General features: G+C 41.5%; 1 non-coding gene across 1 annotated transcript; it reads right to left on the bottom strand.

Moving 5' to 3' along the window:
• Window positions 1-7,851: 7,851 nt before the first annotated feature.
• LOC118150775 (U6 spliceosomal RNA) lies at window positions 7,852-7,960 on the bottom strand. Its single transcript, XR_004738917.2, has one exon. It is a non-coding gene; the product is annotated as a U6 spliceosomal RNA (small nuclear RNA).
• Window positions 7,961-9,890: the final 1,930 nt, after the last annotated feature.

Raw genomic sequence — 9,890 nt, 5'->3', positions numbered from 1 at the left:
CTCAGCTCACTGCAACCTCCACCTCCTGGGTCCAAGCAATTCTCCTGCCTCAGACTCTGGGTTGGCTGGGATTACAGGTGTGCACCACCACATCTGGCTAACTTTTGTACTTTTTAGTAGATACCAGGTTTCACCATGTTGACCAGGCTGGTCTCACACTCCTGACCTTAGGTGATCCACCCGCCTCGCCCTCCCAAAGTATTGGAATTCCACGCATGAGCCAGCAAGCCAGGCCTCATTTTTCCTTTTTTTTTTTTTTTTTGACAGACGGGGTCTCACTATGTTATCCAGACTGCAGTTGAGTATCTTGATTGTGGTCGTGGTTACACAAATCTTCACATGTGATAAAATTGCATAGAGCCACACACACATGCTTGCATGTATAACTGGTAGAATTCGAATAAGCCTTATTTTCTCATCTGTAAAGAGATGTCATATCACATCCACCCCAGAAGGTTGCTGGGATGAGTCATTGAGATAAACAATGCTTAGCATAATGACTAAACAATGCTTAGCATCTACAGACATATAGAAAAGGCTTTACACAAGGGGTAGTAGCAGCAGCAGTAATTATTATTATTATTATGACTATTACTATTTTACCACCTACCTCTAGTGATAGCCTGTGCCTAGAACCCATGGTTTCAGATTTCACTTCTTATCATAAATCCAAGTGAGGTTGGTCTTTCTATCTGCACCTTCTCAAAAGCATTTGAGAAAATCTTCAGGTTTCCGGTAAACCTTTACTTATTTGGGGTCTCCACTGTAGTTTTGACTGAGTTTCCCACCGATATTTTGGTTCACCGGAAGGTAGAGTTCAAAGTGAAATTTACAGGAGAAGGGCTCTTTTATGCAACTGCAACTGGAGAAGATTTACGAAATGGAAACTGCTGAGATTTGCACAAATCTTTAGTCAGTTTGCTGCCTTATACCAGGCAAGTCTGTCTACGATGATGGAGCCATAAGCCCAAAGGAGAGAAATGCGTGTGAGAAAAGAAGAGGCATCTTCCTGTATCTAGTAGCTACCCTGTGTGAGAAGCAAATGATAGTTATAAGAAAGGTATAAATGGAATTCTATCCCACAGTTCAGTGTGTGCTGGATGTATCAAGTCATCTTGAGGCAGTTTCTATTAGCCAGACCATGTTTGCCTGAATCTGTAGGTGGGTGGAGGGTCAATGCAAATGCCCCCTCTCCAACTTCTCAGATGGGAAGTAACTGTGGAAACACAGTAGACCTGCTAAAAGCATAGGGAATGCGCTATGTAAAGTCTGAAACACAAGTCAACAGTGGTATTAATTCTACAGCAGCATAAAAATTATTTACGAAGATGAAGAATTAAAACTTAATAATGTCATGTTTAAATGATCACCGTTCTCACATTTTAATCATCATACCCCACACTAAGTTGTACATTTAATGGTGAAAACCCCTTTCTAGGTTGCATTCTGGATATAGCGCTGTAAATGCACACAGTTTAAATGTGTGCATTTACAGCAATTTTGTTGGGAATAGACAAGAAATAAACCCCTGGGTGGATGGAAGGTCTGGGAGCATCTGTTCAGGGAAAATAATTGAGCATACTGGTTGAAGGAGCCTGCAAGTATGAAATGGATTTGGAGGGTTATTATTTCTACATTGTTTTTGAGTTTTAATTTCTCAGACTTCATGAAGATTTTGTAATGTGTTGCCTGATAACGGAATTAGAAAGAAAAGCAAGGGTATCAGATAATGCCTCCTTCATCCCACCTAGAGACATGCTCCTGAGTGTTCTCAAATATCACTTCTTCAGTGAAGCCTCCTCTGGCCTTTCATCCAGCCCTATGGGTTGGAGCTCTATGGGATCTCACAGCCCCTCACTCCTTTCCCTCAGAGTGCACATCACACTTTAATTAAATCACAAATAGGCCAGGTATGGTGGCTCGTGTCTGTAATCCCAGCACTTTGGGAAACTGAGGTGGGCGGATTACTTGAAGTCAGGAGTTAGAGACCAGCCTGGCCAACATGGTGAAACCCCCTCTCTACTTAAAAAAAAGAAAAAATAGTGGGGTGTGGTGGCACATGCCTGTCATCCCAGCTATTCAGGAGGCTGAGGCAAGAGGATCACTTGAACTCCAGAGGCGGAGGTTGCAGTGAGCTAAGATCATGCCACTGCACTCCAGACTGGGTGACAGAGTGAGACCCTGTCTCAGAAGCAACAACAAAACCCAAATTATGTAATTGTTGGTTGAGTGCTCTTTTCTTCTAGATGGTACACTCCGTGAGGACAGGGACTGTGTCCATCTTAGTCACTGTTTACCAGGGACTTCTACCTCAGAACCTGGCACATAGTGAGTGTCAGTTAGTATCTCTGAATTAATTCCATTTTCACACCCATCCTTTATCTGAACTAGCTGAATGGGTTTCTATTCCTTGCAAACAAGAAAGTCAAGAAAAATTGGCCTGATGCAGTGGCTTATGCCTGTCATCCCAGCACTTTTGGGGGCTGAGGTGGGAGAAGTGCTTGAGCCCAGGAGTTCGAGACTAGCTTGGGCAACATGGTGAGAACCCCGTTTCTACAAAAAATAACAAAATTAGCTGGGCATGGTTGTGTGTGACCATGGTCCCAGCTACTCAGAAGGCTGAGGTGGGAGGATTGCTTATGCCTCGGAGGTCAAGGCTGCAATGTGCCGTGATTGGCCACTGCACTCCAGCCTGGGCAACAGAGCAAGACTCTCTCTCTCTCTCTCTCTCTCTCTCTCTATATATATATATATATATATGAAGTATGTAAAGGATTAAAGAAAACCCAGTCTCTGGGAATGCTTAGCACAGGTTTCTTTTCAAGAGTTTATTTGTCAAGAGATTCATCCTGTTTGTAACACTAAGGGCCTATGTTTCAGACTCTGAGCTCTTGCACAACTAGACCTGCTCCCTCTTCTCAGCCTCAGGGTAAAAAGTTACACTACTCCTTCTTTCCTCACCTCCATTCTAGTTTCATTTTTAGGTTGCTAATCTGACCTTTAGTTTAAAAAAAAATGAGGCACTGAATGTAAAGAGAAAGTAGGTATTTTCCCCAGATGTTCTTTTACCAAAATGAGACAACTTCATTTCTTAGATTTTCTGTAGTTAGGGACCTGAGTAGTTCAAATTCCCCATTCTTCATACACATACCAGAATATAATCTATCCTTATCTCGTGGCCAATTTTTCTTGGAAGAGTTAGTTTATGGTGTTGAAAAGGGAATATTGTTTATGCTTTGTCCATGAAACTGAAGGGCTTGGCAAATACCAGACTTCTGAATATAGGAATTTAATCATTACTCCTCAGTTGAGGTCTTTGGTCACAATTAGTTCAGAATTTAACAAGTGCATTCTCCCCCACACCTACAGTATTGAGGCAGAACTTCAAAGCCCTTGTCCAGGGCTGTTATAAGCCAAACCCTGTGATAGGTGGGAGGCTACACTAGAAACTAAGACCCCCACCCACTCACAAGGCAATATTTCAAGGATTATACAGTCTCAAGAGTGAAGCATTTCCTGAGAATACCTTTTTAAAACATCGATTACTCTTCTATGCTGATTATGCTTGCAATATATTTTAATATGTAAGAAGACATTACTTTTCTACCTCCATTTCTGGGAATGGTGGCTACTCCTAGTTCTTTTTTGATCCCCGTGTAAGATGCCACATTGCCTCCTCCAGGAAGCCTTACTCTACCCCCACCAGCACTGTGCCCTCCTCTGTGCCCCTACAGCAGCCCCAACAGAACCCACAGAGCACTTGACCCTTCACTCCCTTTCTCCTGTTTCCCTCTAACTAAGAGCCCCTGAGAGCAAAACCCATATCCTTTTCATTCAATCAATTCCACCCTATCTTGCCTCTGGGCCTTCACTCCTAATTATCCTTCAGAGCTTTGTTTGCTTCAAACACCAGCCTCCTATGTGAAGCCTTTCACGACACTTTCCCATGTTCCCCTATCATGGGCTATAATCCCACAGCCATAGGACCCACTGGATTTACTACCATCTATTTGTTAGAGTATCTCCAGTAGTATGCTGATAAATGTTTAATAACTGATTTTATGAAAGGAAAACATAAAACATTCCAAGTTTGTAGTGATTCAAATTTCCACTGTGTAAATACTCCCACCATGACCAATTTCAAGCTACCTATGTGAGGTCACACATTGATTTGGGTAGAAATGCCCAGTAGCACAGCAGTATACAGCATTTCCACCAGACTCTGCAATAGATATAGACCACTTCAAGAGCATAGACAATAAGCAATGGCAGTAAAATAATTAGGAATTGATACATTTTGAGTGTTTGTTACCTTTGTTTGAAATATATTTTAATTATAGGTTTATAGAATTTTATTTTTAATAAGAGTGTGTTTAACAACTGACTTGCAAAAATTTCTAAACATCTATCAACTCTCACGAGTCAGTAGCAATGGGCTCCAGCACATCACTGTTTGTCTCTCTGACTAGACTGTGAACTTGAGAACCGGGCCTGGGACTGTGCTGCTCATCACACCTCCAACACCTAACACGGAGGAGGCACTGAGTAATGTTCATTGGAAGCAGCCAGCCACATCCATCCTCTTCTCCTCACTTTAAAAGGAGTTAGGAGAGAGTTCAGCATGCTGTTTAACCACAAAGGCCACTTGGTAAATGCTCTAGAGGAAGCCATACCAACCTCAGCCAAGAACGAGGTCAGACCTCCGTCATATATAGTACTTTATTTCCAACTTCCTACATGTTAAGCTCATATGCCACTCTCCATTGAGAAAGCAAACAAGGCTCTGCTAAATGTTTTATCCTTTCCTTGAGGGGTTACCACCAGCTTTCTTCCCAAACTAGCAAGCCAAGAGAGCACAGGTCTGATATTAATGCCCAATTCACACCAAATCCCATATGGCAAAAGACAACTCCTGCCTTTCTAAGCCTCAGACGCTGATCCAGTTATTTCAAGATCCATTGGCTTTCACCGAATTCAAACCCAACAAAAGAATTTAGACACTTCTCTGCAGTTTCTTAGAATGGTTTTGATTACCCTAGAGCACCAGGCCAGCCACCAGCAGGACAGAATGACAGGCATAGTCACAGTGTGTTAGAGGCCAGATCCCACCTCTTAACTACTGGTGGAACTTTCTAGACAGGACCTTTTCATAATGATAGCTATGACTAACATGCCACATGTGCTATCTACCTCTGTGCCAAGCACCATGTGAGATCAGTCTCATAGACTAATTAATAAGGCCTCGAATAAAGTCCTCAAGCAGTGGCACCCTCATTTAAATTGTCAGTTTTTGGGGGCTCTTGCCAATTCAGTAAGACAAGACTGTAGCTGAGTTAAAAAGGTTCCACTTCATTAAGCACCGAAATAAAGCCACAGCTCTCTAAGAAATCATAGCTGTGGGGAAAAGTCTCCTCTCAATGACCATTTTTCCTTTTTGCCAATATGATGCCATACAAACTGGCAGGAGATGTGCCTTCCTCAATGAGCACGTCCAAGGCGCCTTGAATCTCTCCACGGAGAAGCACGGCAGGAAGCGACTCCATGGGCTAAGCTTTGCCCTTGTCTGACATCCGTTCAGAGAGTTAAAATTCGTTGGCTTTTCAGGGCAGTGGGTGACATTACTCATGGTCCTTTGCAGATCTTCAGTAAGTTGACATTTCAAATCATTTGAATAAATCAAAGTGACAGAGGCACCTTAAGTTGCTGAGTTGGGGAGATGATTATAGAGAGTGAAAGACACATTTTCATTTTATTGCTGATGAGCAAAATAAGTAAATTTTGAAAAGGAAGTGGGATGCTTTGTGGGAGGAATCTTCTCAGAGAGGACTGCAGTGGTACCTCTATCTTGCCAGTGATAAGCTGGTGCAGAAACGTTTCCAAACTATTCACCATATGTACCCCAAAAACCCAGTATGTAGAATACACACTATCCCTGAACACAAGAGAGCCCTGATTTGATAAATCTTAACCCTGGAATATAAGCTGTCAGTGCCACTTGGAGGAGTGAATCCAGTTTCCCGTAAGTGAAACTTGAGCCTTGGTCCCTCATAGCTATCGACTCTTATCTTCTTTTACGAAAGACCACTAGTGAAAACACAAGGTTAGTTGCTCTTCTCTGTGCACAGAAATAGCCTAACTCTGCTTTCAAGCTGCTTTGTTCAAAATGTGCTAATGATTTGTTGAGTGAATGAAAAAAGCAAGCAAGCAAACAAACAAACAAAATTTTATTTTTTTTTATCATTTCTCTAGAACACTGGCAAACAAACAAACAAACAAAAACACTTTAAATCAGACTGCAATTTAGGTCAAAAGTTAGAAAATATATTTGCAGAGCATATTTCAGGAAGGAAGATCTTTTTCATTCGAATCTACTGCTAATTATAAAATAGGTGATAGCAAGCATTGTGAGGAGATAAAAAGGAGGGGGTGGGGCAGTGCTATTTCATAATATAGTCACCCTCGATTGGAAAGTGGGCGTTTTAAGATTTGGCACCAAACCCCAGCGAGTCACTCTGTAGCATGAGTTCTCTCACTTTGGGCTTTCGGTTTGGACACATAAAGAACAGGGCAAAACGTAAAGCCAGAAGGGATGATTTTTTAAAGGGCAAGCTGCAAATAAAGATGGATTTCAGGCTCCTTTGCAAATAGAAGTGGAATAATGAGAATAAGCTTTCTAAGGCCTGAGGGGAAAGAAACACATGGAGGTGGTCAGCGCTGTGCCCAAAAAATGCCCTTGAGGAAGACTTTCAGATCCTGGGCATAAGGGGAAGGTGGCAGTAGCACTAAACCATTCTAAGACCAAGTTCTAACACTGACAGCATTGACTCCCTAGAACCAAGTCAGGGGAAGTATGCTTGGAGTCTAGGAAGCACAGTCATGTGCTGCTTAATGATGAGGGTACCTTCTGAAAAACATGTCGTTAGGTGATTTCATTGTGTGGACATCACAGAGTGCACTTACATAAACCTAGACGGGATAGTCAACTGCACACCCAGGCTGTATGGCATGGCCTATTGCTCCCAGGCTACAAACCCGAACAGCATGTTACTATACGGAATACTGTAGGTAATGGGAACACAATGGTAAATATTTGTGGAACGAACTTATCTAAACATAGAAAAGGCACAGTAAAAATATAGTATAAAAGATAAAAAATTATACATCTGTGTAAAGCACTTACCATGAATGGAGGTTGCAAGATTAGAAGTTGCTCTGGGTCAGTCAGTGAGTGGGTGGTGAATAAATGTGAAGGTCTAGGACATCACCATATGCTACAGTAGACTTTACAGACACTGTACACTAAGGCTATACTAAATTTACGAGAAATATTTTTTTCTTGCCCAGATGTGGTGGGTCACGCCTGTAATCCCAACACTTTGGAAGGCTGAGGTGGATGGATTGCTTGAGCTCAGGAGTTTCAGATCAGCCTGGGAAACATGGCAATACACCGTTTGTACAAAAAGCTAAAAAATTAACTGTGTGTGGAGGCACACACCTGCAGTCCCAGCTACTTGGGAGGCTGAGGTGGGAGGACCACTTGAGCCCCAGGGGTCAAGGCTGCAGTGAGCTGTGATCGTACCACTGTGCTCCAGCTTGGATGACAGAGCAAGACTCTGTCTCAAGACATACATAGTTTTTTCTGTCTTCAATAATTAATTATGCAAAATAAATAAATAATAAATAAATAAAAATAATTAATTGACCTTAGTTTACTGTAACTTTTTTACTTTATAAACTTTTAATTTTTTTACCTTTTTTACTCTTTTGTAATAACGCATAAAACACACATTGTGCAGCTGTACAAAAATATCTTCTTCATGTATATCCTTATTCTCTAAGTTTATTTACTTTTAAAATTTTAATTTTATTTTTAATTTGTGTGTCATCCTGGCACAGGAGCCGTGTGCAATGATTCTCAGTATCATTCCAATTTTAGTACATGTGCTGTCAAAGTGAGCGCAGTTTTGAAATTTTTTGTTAAACTCTTAAGACCAAATACACACGTTAGCCTACCCCTGCACAGGGTCAGGATCATCAATATCACGGTATTCCATCTCCACATCTTGTCCCCCTCTGGAAGATCTTCAGGGGCGTTAACATTCATGAAGCTGTAGTCTCCTACGATAACAATTCCTTCTTCTGGAATACCTCCTGAGGGAGCTGCCTGAGCCTGTTTTACACTTAACTGTTTTTTTTTTTTTTTAATAAGTAGAAGGAGTGCACTTGAAAATAAAGATAAAAGGTATGATATGGTAAATACCTAAACCAGTAACAGAGTTGTTTTTGTCATTATCTAGTATATGTATTACATATAGATAATCATATTGCTAGACTTGTATATGACTGGCAGAGCAATCGTTTGCTAACACTAGTGTCCTCACAAACACAAGTAATGCGTTGCATCACATTACGGTGTTAGGGCTGCAACATTACTATGACTACAACGTCACTAGGCAATAGGAAATTTTAAATTCCATTGTAGGACCATCATCGTACATGTGGTCCTGTGATTGAGCAAAACATTGTTATGGGGCACATGACTGTAGCTTTTGGGCAAGTGGGTCTCAATCCTGCCTGCAAATTAGAGTCACCTGAAGAGGTTTTAAAACTTTTGCTGTCCAGGCCACCCGCTGAACTAGTTAAATCAGAATATTTGGGTGTGAGACCCAGGAATCGGTATTTTTATTTATTTTAAAAATTAGGTTATTTGATTGATTTACTTACTTAGAGCTGTCGGTATTTTTGAAACTCCCTAGGTGATTTCAATGTGCAGTCAAGGTGGAGAACCATGAATTAAACAGCAACAAAGCAGAGTTTTATAACTTTAGAGTTTATAAAGAACTCTAATGTGTATGTAATTTTATGTTTCTTGAAATGGTGCTTTCTCTTATACCTGACATGCAATATGGACAGTTAGTGTTCATCTTAGTCCATTTGGGCTGCTATAACAGAATTCTATAGACTGGGTGGCTAACAAACAGTAGAAATTTATTTCTCTCAGATTTGAAGCCTAGGAAGCTCAAGATCAATATACTGGCAGATTCAGTGTTTAGTGAGGGCCATCTTTCTAGTTCATACATGGTGGTGTTCTCTCTGTGTCCTTGCCCGACAGAAGAGGCAAATGAGATCTCTGGGGCCTCTTTTGTAAGAGTACCAATTCCATTTACGAGGGCTTCACCTTCATGACCTATTCACCTCCCAAATGCCCCACATCCTAAATATCATCACATTGGGGATTATGTTTTAACTTGTGAATTTGGAGGGACACAAACATTTAGTCTATAGCAGTGTTGGTAAGTAATTTTAGTATTGAGATATATGTAAGGAGAATACCTAATCAAGGGACCAAGTCTGGGGCCAGACTTCAGTGTGTTCTAGTCAAGAGCCAACTTCTCTGGTTGAGGTCGAATTTCTGTGGCACCTGAGATTCCCCTGGCTAGGGGAGCTGTGTGCTGGTATGGTGGGGCTGGGTACACCATGCCATTTCTTCGTGGTTGAGGTCCTTGTCTACTCTGGCCTAGATGCCTTCAGGATCTGATTATTAAGATGGCACACAACATTTCGTTGTGTTAATTAATGTCCTCTTTTGAGGACATTAGTTAATTTATTCACTCACCCACAAGGTCTTACTTACAGGGCATAATACATTTCAGGTGCTAGATTGTGGGTAGGGGAAGGGACAGGTCCCAGTCTTCTGGGGAAGACAAACAATTCCAATAGAGCCGAAGGAGTACACAGGACAAAAAGGACGTGATAAAGGAAGAGTTTCTAGAGGTGTTGAATCCTAAGGAATGAGTAGAAGGGAGCTCCTGAGGCAAAGAAAGCTGAGAAGGACATTCCCAGACAGAGAAGACGGGGAAGAAAAATATGTTTCTGCTGGAGGCCACGTG

This window comes from Callithrix jacchus, chromosome X (genome assembly GCF_049354715.1).
Source record: "Callithrix jacchus isolate 240 chromosome X, calJac240_pri, whole genome shotgun sequence".
Taxonomy (NCBI): domain Eukaryota; kingdom Metazoa; phylum Chordata; class Mammalia; order Primates; family Cebidae; genus Callithrix; species Callithrix jacchus.
The sequence above is the reverse complement of the archived record's forward strand: the minus strand, read 5'-3'. Positions and strand labels throughout refer to the sequence as shown.